Consider the following 17,814-nt stretch of genomic DNA (forward strand, 5'->3'; position numbering starts at 1 on the left):
TGGAAAATAAATGTCAAGTTACAAAACACTAACAGTTTGCATGTTCAATTAACTTCGTCAACAAAAAACATGAACTAAACCAAAAGCACAACAAAAAAAATTCCAAATCAAATGGACCTCATGTAGGGATGATATCGGTATTTTATCTGTACTCGTACCGAATAGACTAAATCGAAATAGATATAGGTATTCGGAGAAAAAATCTCATTCCTAACCTCATGTAATATGATGATACGGTAGTGCACTCTTCTTGACCTAAAATTACATTAATGTAGATCCAATTTACATGTATTAAACAAATTAAATTAATTTATTTTAGATGCTAATGCACATAAGAACTTTATACCTACTTCCAAATTAGTTTACTCATCCACCTCTTAGCAATGTTATATTTACTCTACAAGCTGCAACATATTAAGTTTATTTAAATGGAATTTATCTATATTTTAATATTATATATATATATATATATATATATATATATATATATGTGTGTGTGTGTGTGATTGATTTCTTTTGAGAACCGCTTTGAGTTTTAAGAACTCGAAAGAACTCAACGTAACAACTGTTTTTTTTTGAATTTTTTTACACATGTGTAATACGTAAGTGTAAGTAATGTACAAAAATTTACCGTAATTTTTTACACAACGAATCGACTTTTTACACATGTGTAACTAAAGTTTAAACTTGTGTAATCAACATAAATCTTTATTCTCTCTCCTGATTCTTTTTTTATTCAATTTTAATCTCAGCCACATATTCTAACTCATTTAATTAAATGTGTGGTCCAAAATTGAGTTATCAAAGTTCTTAAAACCCATTAAGGTTCTCAAAATAACACTCCCCTATCTATATATAAACGAATTTTTTAAAAGCTCTCTGGTTGTTCTCCACTTCCTCTCAAGCTACTAAATTGTTTTATTTGTAAATGGAGGCTTCTCATACATTTGGCTCGAATTCACAGGTATGGGTCTCACCAAAAGCAGATAGCCCTTAAACGAGTTATAACATAGCATTAAATTAAAAATTAATCTCACAAAATATCTGATATGAAAATCCTATAAAATAAGAATATACTAAAATTTAATATTCATTAAAAAAGATATATTTATAATTAAGAAATAATTTTATAGTAAAAATAAAAATAAATAAGCGGGTCATAGGTCTCACCAAACCCATATAGTTATTGTGACATCTGCCCCGATCCGACCCGACCCAGGTACCCGTTTCTCTGACCCGATCTCTTTCTTTTATGATTTAATATTTATTTATACTTATATTTTACTTTTAATAATAATATATAATTTCCTTCCCGCCTCTTTCTCTCTCTTTCTTTCCGCCTTCTTTTCCCTCTTGTCGCCGTCCCGCCCTTACGCCTTGTTTCCCTCTTTTTCTTCTAACTCTTTGCTTGACCTTAGTTCCTTCCCGCCTAAGGTTGTCTGCGCAGCTCCACGCGCCAGACTCCTTACAAGGAAGCTTGCGTGAAGACCATCTGTTCCAGCGATACGCGAGACGAACTCTTCTCGCAGCGCGCTAAGAATTGTAATTCTTCTCGCAGCGCGCGAAGAACGGTAGTTCTTCCCGCGACGCGCTAAGGATTTGTAGTTCTCGCAGCGCGCTAAGGATCGTAGTTCATCCCTCGACGCGCGAAGAATTATAGTTCTTCCCGCGGCGCGCTAGGAATTTTAGTTCCTCCCGCGGCGCGCTAAGAAATGTGATTCTTCCCGCGGCGCGCTTAGAAATGTAGTTCTTTCCGCGACGCGTTAAGGTTGGTTCTGTCTGCCTTCGCGCTCGCGCTCTCTTGACCTTCTCTGTCTGCCTTCGCGCTCGAGCTTTCTCGCGCTAAACCCTTTGAGTTTTCTTCTGTTTAATCTAGCCGTTTGCTTTTGTGTTGTCTTATCTTTTGTGCTGTTGACCTAATCTGCTTTATGTCTGAAAAGTTACTTTCGGCGCAGCATGCGCACCAACCCCATTGGTTGGCAGAAAAAGTGACTGACATTATCTTTTGAGATCTGCTTTTTCCATGCCTGACCAGTACCTTTATCTGAACCGCCCATGCCTTTTTACTGTTCCCTGTCAGCCTTTTTCTCTTTTTCCCTGCTGCCATATCTTTTGATATCTTTTACTTGCTTTTGGATATCTTTTGTTATCTTTTGTTTTGTCTTGTTCTGTTTGTCTTGGAATCTTTTCCCCTTTTTCTGGATTCATGTCTCCTAGGGTTTCCCTATAAATAATAATGTTATTTTTCCTAACACTACACACACAAAGCACTTAATCTCTCCTGTCCTCTCTTGCTCCTTGCCGTTGCTCTCTCTGCCGTCTTCCTCTCTGCCTCCGTCTTCCTCCCTGCTCTGCCCTGCTTTCCCGGTAATATATATTATATAATAATTTACTTATGCAAACTTATAATCAAGACTTAAAACAGATCATTAAAACAATAATCTTATTTATAGGTTAACTTGTACTTGTTTAAAGTTGGCTCTTGCTTTATCTTACACCGCATCGTTTATCAAGTGAGTAATCTCGTACCTAATCCCTTTTTGCTTTTAATGTTTTGGGATGTTCATGTGTTCATACAAACTTAGAGTCTTAAACTGTTTATGAACTTTAGTCGCGCAGTATCCCATGTGTTGAGGACGTAGACTTGGCTGTTTATTTGTATGTGTGGATCATTAACCGTCTTGTCGGTCTATTCCGCAGTTCTCATGGTACCATTAGATGAACACGGGAGAACTATCGTTTATGATTTTCTCTTTTGTTTGCACATGCACAGTTTGTCTTGTTTGTGAGCTCAATTGTGAGCACTGGCAGTCTATGAATCTTAGAGTTGGTCCCGATCAGATTACACCCTTGTTGAAAACCAGACATACACATGTTGCGCGCAGATTTATTGTTATCTATGTATTGTATTAAACTTGATTTCTCACCAACACGCAAGTGTTTGACGTTTATTTTAACACATGTTCAGGTTTGCAGTAGCTGTTTTGGAGCTTGTGGACACATAGGAAGTTTTCTTTATTTTGGACCTAGATTAAAATGTATCAAGACAAGTTATTTGTTGTTCTAATATTTTGCCTTATAATATGTTGATTTATGTTATCTTGTGTTTACTTTGCGCGTGCGTGAATGAATGTATTTATTAAATATTGACACCCAATAGTGTCACGAGTAATGAAACAATATGTGGCGCCCCGATGTATAATCCGCCTTTGGTCGGGGTGTTACAGATTGGTATCAGAGCTCGTTGACTTTAGGATAGGTGGTTAGACGTAACGGCCTAGAATACCTAAGAGTCCCTTCTCGCGCATGAGAGAAATCTCATGTTTGCACGCTTATTGTTAAATTACTCGTTATTTATGAATATGCTCGCGCTTGCGCAGTATATGATTTTATGTTTTATTTTGCGATATTTCGATTTTTGATTGAATTTCGATTTTTATTGATTTTTCTTACATATTCGTTTGTTGGATTTGAAAATCCGAAAAGTCATGGTGATACATGAATAGTTGATTTTCAATTTCCATTTACGATTATGTTCTGAGGTTGAAGACTTGAAAAGTCATGGTGATACATGAATTGTCAACCTCCAATACTCATTTTCTTGTATATTTTATAGATTGAAAAGTCATGGTGATACATGAATCGTCAATCTCCAATACTCGTTTGCTCGTATATTTTAAATTGGGAATTCGGAAAGTCATGGTGATACATGAATTGTCGATTCTTGATTCGAATTTGTTACCTTTATTAAGTCTGCATTTAGGGTCATTTATTTTACTTTAACTTTTGACAGTAACTGACTCCGTGAAACCAAGCTTTTCGAAGTTATACTTTGCGCTAAAACCAAGATATTAACTAAAATTAAAACTTTTATAGAATGCCTCCGCTATCAGCTCGCCATCTCAAGAAGAAAGAAGCCTCGCGCAGACGTTCGCAGCAACGTTCCCAGGAAATGGCCGCCGCAATAGCCCAAGCTTTGAGCCAAAACAATACCAACACCTCTGGTTACAACATTAAGTCCTTTAACGCGGGTAACCCTCCAAAGTTCACAGGTCTTGAAGGAGCCACCGTGATGCTCCAGTGGCTTGAGAAAATAGAAAACACTTTCCTCCACACCCAATGCCCCTCAGACAGACGAACCCTGTATGCTTCCAGTGTCCTGGAATCTAGAGTGCTTACATGGTGGAATGGAGTAGCTCATGCGCGTGGCGCAGAAACTGCTTCCAGAATGCTCTGGGAGGAATTTAAGGAAATTCTGACGCGAGAATTTTGCCCTCCCAACGAAGTTAAGCGCTTGGAGGAAGAATTTTGGAATCTTAAGCAATACAGTGGCGAAGCGCGCGAGTACGCGACGCGTTTCCATGAACTAAGCCTGCTTGTCCCTCACCTTGTTACCCCTTCCCGCCGAGCCATAGAGAAATTCCTTGGGGGTCTCCCCATGGAAATTCAAGATTCTGTACGGGCCAGAAACCCAGTAACCCTCTCTGACGCCATCGAGTTGGCCGCTGTGCTCAGCGACAACCATGTCAGAGCAGGAACCCTGTTCCTGCGGGGAACAGAAAAGACCAAACTCACCAAGACTGCCCCTGAACCAACAGAAACCAAACCAGAACCCTCAAACCGTAACAACCTCAAGCGCAGGCGCAAGGCCTATGCGCTTACCAACCCGCCCATTGTCCAGCAACCCATCTACCAACCTCCAGTTTACACGCCTAACCCTCTGTCAGCCTACCCAACACCTCCTGTAGTCCATAACTATGCCTTAACCAATCCCGCACTCCCTGCCCCGCCACTTAAGAAACCTTACACAGGAAATCAACCCTTTTGTCCAACCTGTAGACTTCACCACCCAACCCAAACCCCGTGTCGACAATGTAACCGATGTGGCCGTGTTGGTCACTCTGCCGAATACTGTAGAGTCCCTCTCGCCAACCCAACTGCGCCAACACCACCAGTCTACCCGCAGAACCCACAACCAACCTACCAAAACCCACGACCCAGATCGTGCTTTAACTGCGGTGATCCCAGTCATTTCCGGAACGCGTGCCCAAGACTACAAGTTCAGATTACGCAAGCGAATCCGGTGAACCAGATTTCGAACCAAGTAACGCGCGGACGAGCTTTTAACATAACCGCGCACCAAGCGCAAGCGAATAATGACGTAGTTAATGGTACATTTTTGCTTAACGGATTTTATGCTTCTGTACTTTTTGATACTGGCGCCGATCGAAGTTTTATTTCTCACGCGTTTGAGCAGAAGCTTGCGCGACCGCGCAACGATTTAAAAGAAAATTTTTCAGTTGAATTGGCTAATGGCGAAACTGTTTTAATTAACTCAGTGATTAAAGATTGCACGCTTAACCTTAACGAAAACGATTTTCTGATCGACCTCATCCCCATGCCTCTTGGAAGCTTTGATGTTATCATTGGTATGGACTGGCTTACGCATAATCGCGCCGAAGTTATTTGCGCCAAGAAGATGATTCGCATTCCTCGAGAAAATGGTGATCTTCACATCTACGGCGAAAAACCCTCCCGCGGTCTTAAACTTATGTCTTGCGCCGAAGCCCGAAGACTCATGCGGAAGAAGTGTATTGCTTTTCTAGCCCATGTGGTTAAACCTGCTGAAGAAAAGAAGCTTCGCGATATCCCTGTTGTGCGCGATTTTCCTGAAGTTTTTCCTGATGATCTTCCTGGTATCCCTCCCGCTCGTGAAGTCGAGTTCCGTATTGATCTTGTCCCTGGTGCTTCCCCCGTAGCTAAATCTCCTTACCGTCTTGCGCCCGCTGAGATGCAAGAATTGGCAAGCCAACTTCAAGAGTTGACTGCTAAAGGATTCATTCGCCCTAGCTCTTCGCCCTGGGGTGCTCCGGTGTTGTTCGTTAAAAAGAAAGATGGATCGTTTCGCATGTGTATTGATTACCGCGAGTTGAACAAACTCACCATTAAAAACCGGTATCCCTTACCGCGTATTGACGACCTCTTTGATCAACTCCAAGGTGCCTCTTGTTTCTCCAAGATCGATCTCCGCTCTGGCTATCACCAGTTGCGCATCTGCGATGAAGATGTTCCGAAGACTGCTTTTCGTACTCGTTATGGCCATTTTGAATTCTTGGTCATGTCCTTCGGTTTAACCAACGCACCCGCCGTTTTCATGGATCTAATGAATCGGGTGTGTAGGCCTTTCTTGGATAAATTCGTGATTGTGTTTATCGATGACGTTCTGATTTATTCTAAGACCAAGGCCGAGCATGAGCAATATCTTCGGTTGGTGTTGCAAAAGCTTCGAACCGAGCAGCTCTATGCTAAGCTTTCCAAGTGTGAATTCTGGTCTGATGAAGTACAGTTTCTTGGTCATGTTGTAAACAAGATGGGTATCCATGTCGACCCATCCAAAATTGAGGCAATCAAGAACTGGATTACGCCGACCACTCCTTCTGAGATCCGTTCCTTTCTGGGCTTAGCTGGTTACTACCGGCGATTCATTTCGAATTTCTCGAAGATCGCTTTGCCTTTAACAGCTCTAACGCACAAAGGTAAACCGTATATTTGGGGCTCGAAGCAAGAAGAAGCCTTTCTAACGCTCAAGCGATTGTTGTGTGAAGCTCCTGTTCTTGCGCTACCTGAGGGTAATGATGATTTTGTCGTGTACTGCGATGCCTCCAACCAAGGTCTCGGTTGTGTTCTTATGCAACGAGGCAAGGTTATCGCTTACGCATCAAGGCAACTCAAGGTTCATGAAAAGAATTATACAACTCACGACCTCGAACTTGGTGCAGTTGTTTTTGCCTTGAAGATCTGGAGACACTACCTTTATGGTACTAAGTGTATCCTCTACACTGACCATAAAAGCCTTCAGCATATCTTTGATCAAAAGGAACTTAACATGAGGCAACGCCGATGGAACGAACTCATCAGCGATTACGATTGTGAGATCCGGTATCATCCTGGTAAGGCTAATGTGGTAGCCGATGCGCTCAGCCGAAAACCCTGCCAGCTTAACTGTATCTTGCCGCGCACCCAGCTTCACTTCGCGCCGATTCAAAGCAACCTTGAATCGCGTATTCGTGACGCGCAGCGCGCATCCATCAGTAATGGTAACCTTCGCGCCGAGTTAGCGTGTGGCGCGGAAGCGCATTTTGTCCCTAATCTGAGTGGGATTCTCTGCTATCTTAATCGCATCTGGATTCCCTGTGATGAGAATCTTCGCGCTGATATCCTGAGTGAAGCGCACAAATCTCGGTATTCTATTCATCCCGGCGCCGATAAGATGTACAAGGATTTGCGCATTACTTATTGGTGGCCCGGTATGAAGAAGGATATTGCTGTGTTCGTAGCTAAATGCCTGACTTGTTCTAAGGTGAAAGCTGAACACCAACGCCCATCTGGTTTGCTCGAACAACCAGAGATTCCTACGTGGAAATGGGAATGTGTAGCGATGGACTTCATTACCAAGTTACCTTTGACAGCAAGCAAACATGATAGCATTTGGGTAATAGTGGATCGTTTGACTAAGTCTGCTCACTTCCTGCCCATTCGTGAAAACTACCGTGTTGAGCAACTCGCGCAGCTTTATGTCAAGGAAATTGTCTGCCGCCATGGTACTCCTTTGAGCATCATATCCGATCGCGATGGCCGTTTTATATCTCGCTTTTGGAAATCTCTCCAATCTGCGCTAGGAACTCGCTTGGACATGAGTACGGCATATCATCCTCAGACTGACGGTCAGTCTGAGCGAACTATTCAAACTCTTGAGGATATGCTCCGATCTTGTGTTCTTGATTTTGGAGGTAATTTGGATTCGCATCTGCCTTTGATCGAGTTCTCTTATAATAACAGCTATCATTCCAGTATCGGTATGGCCCCATTTGAAGCACTTTACGGTCGTAAGTGCCGCTCCCCGATTTGTTGGAGCGAAGTGGGTGAAGCTCAAATCACAGGACCCGAACTTGTTCAAGAGACAACCGATAAAATTGCCAAGATCCGTGATCATCTGCTGACTGCCAGAAGCCGACAGAAGAGTTACGCAGATCATAGGCGGAAGCCTCTCGAATTTCAAGTTGGTGATCTTGTTCTCCTCAAAGTGTCGCCCTGGAAGGGTGTTGTCCGCTTTGGGAAGAAAGGTAAGCTTGCTCCTCGATATGTTGGACCATTCAAGATTCTCGCGCGTGTAGGAAAAGTTGCCTACAGACTAGACCTGCCGCCCACGCTCAGTAATGTGCATCCAACGTTCCATGTATCCAATCTCAAGAAGTGTTTAGCTGACGAGAACCTTCACATTCCACTTGATGAAGTTCAAGTTGATGAATCTATGCATTTCGTTGAGAAGCCTGTTGAGATTATGGATCGCGAGGTAAAGCAAACCAAGCGCAGTCGTATCCCTATCGTGAAAGTTCGCTGGGAGTCCAAGCGCGGAGCCGAGTTTACATGGGAAAGGGAAGATCAGATGAAGATCAAGTACCCGCACCTGTTCTCTGCGCAACCTACTTCGAGATAAATTTCGGGACGAAATTTCTTAAAGTAGGGGAGACTGTGACATCTGCCCCGATCCGACCCGACCCAGGTACCCGTTTCTCTGAACCGATCTCTTTCTTTTATGATTTAATATTTATTTATACTTATATTTTACTTTTAATAATAATATATAATTTCCTTCCCGCCTCTTTCTCTCTCTTTCTTTCCGCCTTCTTTTCCCTCTTGTCGCCGTCCCGCCCTTACGCCTTGTTTCCCTCTTTTTCTTCTAACTCTTTGCTTGACCTTTGTTCCTTCCCGCCTAAGGTTGTCTGCGCAGCTCCACGCGCCAGACTCCTTACAAGGAAGCTTGCGTGAAGACCATCTGTTCCAGCGATACGCGAGACGAACTCTTCTCGCAGCGCGCTAAGAATTGTAATTCTTCTCGCAGCGCGCGAAGAACGGTAGTTCTTCCCGCGACGCGCTAAGGATTTGTAGTTCTCGCAGCGCGCTAAGGATCGTAGTTCATCCCTCGACGCGCGAAGAATTATAGTTCTTCCCGCGGCGCGCTAGGAATTTTAGTTCCTCCCGCGGCGCGCTAAGAAATGTGATTCTTCCCGCGGCGCGCTTAGAAATGTAGTTCTTTCCGCGACGCGTTAAGGTTGGTTCTGTCTGCCTTCGCGCTCGCGCTCTCTTGACCTTCTCTGTCTGCCTTCGCGCTCGAGCTTTCTCGCGCTAAACCCTTTGAGTTTTCTTCTGTTTAATCTAGCCGTTTGCTTTTGTGTTGTCTTATCTTTTGTGCTGTTGACCTAATCTGCTTTATGTCTGAAAAGTTACTTTCGGCGCAGCATGCGCACCAACCCCATTGGTTGGCAGAAAAAGTGACTGACATTATCTTTTGAGATCTGCTTTTTCCATGCCTGACCAGTACCTTTATCTGAACCGCCCATGCCTTTTTACTGTTCCCTGTCAGCCTTTTTCTCTTTTTCCCTGCTGCCATATCTTTTGATATCTTTTACTTGCTTTTGGATATCTTTTGTTATCTTTTGTTTTGTCTTGTTCTGTTTGTCTTGGAATCTTTTCCCCTTTTTCTGGATTCATGTCTCCTAGGGTTTCCCTATAAATAATAATGTTATTTTTCCTAACACTACACACACAAAGCACTTAATCTCTCCTGTCCTCTCTTGCTCCTTGCCGTTGCTCTCTCTGCCGTCTTCCTCTCTGCCTCCGTCTTCCTCCCTGCTCTGCCCTGCTTTCCCGGTAATATATATTATATAATAATTTACTTATGCAAACTTATAATCAAGACTTAAAACAGATCATTAAAACAATAATCTTATTTATAGGTTAACTTGTACTTGTTTAAAGTTGGCTCTTGCTTTATCTTACACCGCATCGTTTATCAAGTGAGTAATCTCGTACCTAATCCCTTTTTGCTTTTAATGTTTTGGGATGTTCATGTGTTCATACAAACTTAGAGTCTTAAACTGTTTATGAACTTTAGTCGCGCAGTATCCCATGTGTTGAGGACGTAGACTTGGCTGTTTATTTGTATGTGTGGATCATTAACCGTCTTGTCGGTCTATTCCGCAGTTCTCATGGTACCATTAGATGAACACGGGAGAACTATCGTTTATGATTTTCTCTTTTGTTTGCACATGCACAGTTTGTCTTGTTTGTGAGCTCAATTGTGAGCACTGGCAGTCTATGAATCTTAGAGTTGGTCCCGATCAGATTACACCCTTGTTGAAAACCAGACATACACATGTTGCGCGCAGATTTATTGTTATCTATGTATTGTATTAAACTTGATTTCTCACCAACACGCAAGTGTTTGACGTTTATTTTAACACATGTTCAGGTTTGCAGTAGCTGTTTTGGAGCTTGTGGACACATAGGAAGTTTTCTTTATTTTGGACCTAGATTAAAATGTATCAAGACAAGTTATTTGTTGTTCTAATATTTTGCCTTATAATATGTTGATTTATGTTATCTTGTGTTTACTTTGCGCGTGCGCGAATGAATGTATTTATTAAATATTGACACCCAATAGTGTCACGAGTAATGAAACAATATGTGGCGCCCCGATGTATAATCCGCCTTTGGTCGGGGTGTTACAGTTATTAAACCAGGTTATAACATCTCATTTATTTGTGAGTCTTTTCATCATTTGATCAAGTTATTCTACAAAGGGGAACAAAAATGAGAAGAATGAGAAGGATTTGTAGCTACACAAAAAAACCCCAAAAAAATTTAAAAAAAATCATAACTCAAAATTTAATAAAAAATGAAAAAAAAGTAAAAACACAAAAATGTTTTCACCGTCTTTCTCGTTCTCATAAAAAAACACAATGGTAAGTGAAAAAAGTCATCGTATTTTTTTGTTTATCATTGTGTTTATTTTGTCATTGATTGGGTCTTTTTCTTTGATATTGTGTCTTTTTTCCTTTATATTGTGTTATATTACTCAACATTGTGCTATACTTTGTTCGACATTGTGTTGCATTTTGCGATCTATTGTGTCTTTTTTTAGTTATAATTGTGTCTTTTTTTCATTTCATCATTGTGTCTTTGATCTCGACATTGTGTTTTTTCGTCAAAAAATATTATTTTTTTGTATTTTTGTATTTTTTTGAACGGAAATGATGACGGAAACATTTTAGTTTTTTTTTATTTTTTTCGTTTTTTTATTTGTATTTTGAGTTATGTTTTTTTCTGAATTTATTTTTAAAGGATATTTTTTGTGTGGTCATAAATCCTTCTCATACGTCTTATTTTTGTCTCCCTTTGTATTTTAACTTTACCCTTCATTATTAACCCTAAGTATACTTTTTTCCTTACAATAAATAAAATTACAAATCCAAAAAATTATATAAATATTATAAACAAATAATGTAAAACAACCCTATAATACGGGGGATAAAAGCTAGTATGTGATAATTTACCTGTTAAAGAAACCAAATACTAATCTGTTAGCAAAAACATGTTTTTGGCAATTAAGTATACAAAATTGGTCAGTTCATGAAATGAAAAAATGACCCGTTACCGGTTTAATTTGACTAGATTATAAAATACCTTTTTTTAACCGTTAATGAACCAAAACAATGACCCATTACTGGGTGGATTTTGAGCCGGCATTATACAATTGTTTTCTCGAGTCCTTTTAGGCGAGAATTTGACAAATATGCTAAATGGTAAAAATGCCCATGTTTGATGAACTTATAAATACAAACTCAAGTACCTAAGAACTCATTAAGTTACCTTCCTAATCTTAATCATCTTTTGATAAATAAATTTAAAACCAAAAACAACGTAATATAAACGAAAAAAAAAAGAAGATCACCGCAATAGAAAACTAAGAGATTTAAGTAACTTCAAATCAACCTTCAATATCTTATTTGCGCCAATAGTGACCATCACCTTTATAGTCAACGCTTCCCTAAGCTCGGGAAGGCCTTTATCCGAACCATAACAACTAATTGAAAGCTTACATACACGTTGTTGCATCTTTTCTAAATCAGTTTGGGTGGTTGCCACTACACAACATGTATTTACAAGAAAACCGATTACTAAACTCAAATAAATCATTGTTTTTGAAAAGTCAATTGGGCTACAAATCTTCTTGAAATCAAACATCATTAATGTTCATGAAAACAATAAAAACAAATGGAAAATAAATCACTATTTCAAGAAAACTAATTGCAAAAAAGCTTCAGTTTTTTTAAAATTGATCAGATGCTTGATTAAGATATTCGGGTTGTTAGGTTCAAATTGAATATTTTTTCTTTGATTTTTCGAAAATAATTGACGAAACTAAATTTTGCCTAACTTCATTTCAACCTTATTTATGATAATCAGTTTAAGATAAAAGATCAAATAAGAAGTTTAATTTTCTTAAGAAAGCTATGAAGGAAGGTATTTTTGTCTAATACCTTAATATTAAAAACTCACTTAATTTAATTTCAAAAACCCACTTTAATTAAAACCCACTTAAATTTTCATTTATCTCCTACAACCACTGCCACCCACCGCCACCACCTTATCGGAAAAGTCTTCGGAAATTTCGCCGAAAAATAAAACACTATGAAAAACACAATGAAAAAGACACAATGTAAAAAACACAATTGAAAAAACACTATGAAAATAAAAACACAATGACAAAAACACAATGAAAACACAATTAAATAACACAATGCAAAAAAACATTATGAAAAAATAAAACACAATTGTATAACACAATTTTGTAAAACACAATTATGGTAAAACACACTTTGTAAAAACCCACGATTTTTTTTTATTTTTATAAAGCAATATGGTACTCATATAAAAGATAAAAAAACACTTGTTTTTATGGTGAAATTGTTTTGAAAAAAAATGTTGTATAAAAAAGTTATGTACGTTTTAAAATGATGGGAGAATTTGACAAGTGCCTTGAATGTGGAGAGAGAAAGTCAACAAATGTGTTATCCCTATTATACCATTACCATTGTTTTACATTTGATAATAATCTAATCTCAACCATTCAATTCTCAAATGAATGGACAAGATTATTTCCTATTCTTCCTAGGAAAACTAATCTTCTTATTATAACTTAACCCATCAATTTAATATATAATACTAGCAATTTAAAAGTTTATTGAAAGATGTATGATTACTTTAATAGTATAAATAGTGAGAATTCTTTCTATCATTTCAAAAATCCATGAATTCATTTCCTGTGCTCTACCCATCTAAATCTAGCTTGTTCAGACCTTAATAAAATCAACTAACACTTTTAACAAAACTGAGTTCAAGAGTACAAAAGTTTTACTTTTATTTGAAGACTATTCTATATTACCTCGTAGGCACATAGTTTTCCAAACCATAGATACACCTTACTGATTATATCGTTTTACTTATAAGTTTTCCTATTTTAATGTCTTATGCTTATCTTTCATTTTAAAATTTTCACATTAAGAAAATTCAATACATGAAGTTATGTATAATAGATGAGATTTAAACTCATCAGTCATTAACACATTAGTCTCTTCAACTTCAATATGCTAGATACGGATAAAGTGTAACTAAACAATATGCAGAAAATAGTTAGAACTATGCACTGAAAATCACACAAAAGGGTCTAATACATACAAATATTCATCAATTTTTAAGATATTAGCTAAGCATACCTAGCAACACGTTTGTATTCTTGTAGACCTACATTAGCATTAGCAACTTCAGTTTGCTATCTAACTGCAAAATAAATAAAGATCATACATATATTTAGTAGACTAATAAGCATACAATGCATATGATCGAATTGGTTAGGGTTTACATCTAAGATAACCCTTAATGATCAAGTTTGCTTTCAAATCTTGGCATTAATATCATAAACACATTTGAGATTTAGAAATTTAAATCATGGGTCTAATCAAAATTTAAAACAATGAACTGAATAAAAATTTAAACTTACATCAAATTGCGTAGAACACTTGTCGTCCTCTAACCATAGATATTCCAAAGGTCTGATTCTCTATAAACAACAGTGATGGCAACAATTAACCAATTTCAATTGAGGGTTCTACTCATTGAATTAGAAGACAAATTTGTTATAATCGAAAATACTTGTTGCGAAGAAGGAACTGGCGTTGTTTTCCGATGGAGAGAATAGAAGATTAAAGAAGGCAGCGATGGTGTTTTTGTGAAAATTAGGGTTTGGCCTGAAATTGGTGTCAAGTATATGTGGAATCATTCGAATCGATGAGGGTGATTATTTTAATTTAATTTTGATTTATTATATTTAGGAGAAATTCTAGACGTTGAATCTAATTTAAATTAAATTTAATTTTGAATTTTTTTTATTAGCAAGAAATTATGAGAATGGGAAAATCCCCAAAATAGCCCAGCTATAACAGGAGATTCCATATATGTCCCTTCTAATTTAACATTCCAGATTTGTCCTCAAGCTATCTGGTCGCCGGAGACGAGTTAAAATAGCGAGACGACGTGTTATTAATCCAATCAGTGTGACTGAAACTGGTCATCCTCGATGTGTTTTTCATACCATCTCGTCGCCGGAGACGTGTTATCGACTTTCATGTCGACGGCGGCGACGTCTTCCCGAAGCTGACACCACTGTTCTCGTCGACGGCGACGTCTTCCCGAAGCTTGGCTGGAGATGTGATTTATCTCCGAAGAAGAAAAAGATGGAAAAATCACGTGTTGTTTACTTCTTTTAAGGAATTAGTTGTCATTGGTTCATTTTGCCCCTCCTAAATTACTTTATTAACTTATTTGGTCTCAAAGTATTTAAACAAATTGTTATAATGTTTTTTTTAGTTTCATTGCATACTTATTGTTCCAAAGTTGATCAATCTATATCCATTCCGTTATTTACGAACTGTATAAACGAAAGATATTGTTATTCGATTATTAAACTTTTATCTAGCGTTTTATTTGAAGATTAATATACATATAAATGAAAGATATTTGTTCTTAGATTATATTAATCTTAAGAGTAGAGGTGTGCCGTGTGCACGAAACCAAGAAAACCAATTCCGAGCCCAAAAAACCAAAAAACGCCAGTTAACTGTATATAATCCATTTCTTAATTTACAAACTGTATATGAAGCTTAATATAATATTTTAAGATTGAAAAATTTGTTTTAAATACTTTGAGACCAAATAAACTATAAAGTAAATTTAGAGGACCAAAAATGAAACATCTTGCATAAAATAAGTAATCAATAACGTTTCATCTTCTTCTTCGGCGATACGTACAGGAACACATCTCCGGCCAAGCTCTGGGAAGACGTCGCCGTCGACGACAACAGTGGTGTCAGATTTGGCACCTCGATAAAATGAACATGAACGTCGATAACACGTCTCCGGCGACGAGATGGGTATGAAAAACACATCGCGGATGACCAGTTCCGGCCACACGTCGTTCACTGATTAGATAAATAACACAACCTCGTCTCGCTAATATAACTCGTCACCGGCGACCAGATAGCTTGGGGACAAATCTGGAAAGTTGAATTAGGAGGGACATATATGGAATCTCCTATTATAATTGGGTTATTTTGGGGATTTTCCCTTATGAGAATACATGTTATTTATGGAAAGAATCATTAGTTTAAAAAACTATAGTAGATTTAAGTGTCTTTAACATGATATTAAGAGCATCCATAATAACATCTTTTAAAAGGTTGTTTTTTTGGTGTTTTTCCATGGCATTAGTTTGTCTATTGTTGCTTGTGGGAGTCATTCTTAGGCTGAGGGGTGTGGAGCGCTAGAAAGGGCGCAAGAGGCCAGACGATCGCGCCCCGAGGCGCGAGCACCACACCACCGAGGCGCGAGAGGGGCGCGAGAGCGGAAAAAGAGGCAGGCGCCAGGGGGTTCGCGGGATAGGTTGAGCGCTAGGGTGCTTGGGGTTTTGTGAATATAGCCGTTTGAAAGATAAATGAGCCGTTGGCTCTTAATATTTAAAAAAAAAAAAAAATTTCTACTACTATATATTACCCATTTTATACAACACTTTAACACAACTTCAAAAAACACCAAACTTACCCATTTCTTTATACAACACTTCCTATATATTACCCATTTCTTTCAAACTTTTTTAAAAAAAACCTTTACAAAATCCTATATAATACCCCTAAATCAACCCATTTTTACCATATCAAACACAACTTCAATCTCCAAACAACCCATCGTCCCATTTTTTTTTTTTAAAATAATGTCGTCGTACTCGTCTGATTCCGACTCCTCCGAAGAGGATGATTTGCTTCTTCATGTAGGGGGAGTTTTGACCGCAGCCGTGGTAAATCTCTTGCAAAATCAAGCCCATCAACCCCGACTCCCGAGGGTTAGAGCACCACCTCGTGATCGTGATCGATCGGGTGCTAACGATACTTTGATGAGGCATTATTTTAGCCCTCAACCGGTATACGCGGAGTCGGATTTTCGAACTCGTTTTCGAATGAGCAGGCAATTGTTCACGCGTATAGCGAGTGATTTAGAGGCACGGTATCCCTTTTTCCAACAAAGGGAGGATGCTAGGGGTCTTCCCGGTTTTACCCCTCTTCAAAAATGCACGGCTGCTATCCGTCAACTAGCGTACGGCATCTCGTCGGACGCTTTGGATGAGTATTTACAGATGTCGAAAAGGGTTGCACGTGAATCCCTTCATTTTTTCTGCCAAGGTAAAAAACATTAATTTTACTTTTTATTAAATATTTATTACATTTTTTAATATATATTGTACGTAGGAGTCATATCGACTTACGCTCGGAGATATCTGCGTAAACCTACAACGTATGACATCCAACGCATATATGAGGTGCACGCAGAAAAACATGGTTTTCCTGGGATGCTAGGTAGCATCGATTGTACACATGTTGGATGGGCTATGTGTCCAACGGCCTGGCGAGGTCAGTTCCACCGTGGTGATCATGAAGGGCCGACCCTCATACTTGAGGCGGCGGTGTCACAGGATCTTTGGTTTTGGCATGCTTTTTTTGGTGTTGCTGGGTCAAATAACGACCTTAATGTTATCGATCAGTCACATTTGATCAACGACCTTATCGACGGGGTTGAACCACCTCAATCTTTTGTTGCAAATGAAGAACTCTTCAAGTACGGGTACTATCTGGTCGATGGTATTTACAACGAATGGGCTGTGTTAGTTCAAGCTTTTACAGATCCAGTCGCCGACAAACGGAAGTATTTTACGAAGAAGCAAGAGTCTGCTAGAAAAGATATTGAAAGAGCTTTTGGAGCTATAAAAAAACAATATTATGTTCTGGCGAACCCGATACGTTATTGGACTCGGGAGAGGATAATGGACGTCGTCTACACGTGTCTTATCCTACACAACATGACGTTAGAAGACGAGGGCAAAGCTATATCCCAAAACTACCAAGGTGACATTCCGCCACAACCGTCCACAATCAGTGATCAACAAAAACTTCATAACATAGCAAATATCAAGAGCCGTGAGATACACGGGGATCTTCGACATGAGTTGGTTGAACATTTGTGGGCGAGGCGACCAGAGGATCTTGTATTAGATTAGTTTTATTATTAAATATTATTGTTTGTTTAATTTTTAGTATGTTTTTTTTATTATATGAATTTTCAAAAAAATGTGTGTTTTTTTAAATAATTTCTTGTTTTTTTAATAATACGTTTTTTTAATACATTTATAAAAAAATAAAAAAATAAACCGCTCGCGCCCCCTCTCGCGCCCCTCCACACCATAGCCCGGGGCGCTATCACCACTACCAACACCCATCTTATCAAGTTTCTCTCTCTGCCACACGTCACAATATTATTGGCTGGCGCCCCCACTCGCGCCCCCTCTCGCGCCCCCCACACCCCTCA

Source organism: Bidens hawaiensis, unplaced genomic scaffold, assembly GCF_021521415.1.
Source record: "Bidens hawaiensis isolate Kalapana, Puna unplaced genomic scaffold, B.hawaiensis_p1.1 tig00024026_1, whole genome shotgun sequence".
Taxonomy (NCBI): Eukaryota; Viridiplantae; Streptophyta; class Magnoliopsida; order Asterales; family Asteraceae; genus Bidens; species Bidens hawaiensis.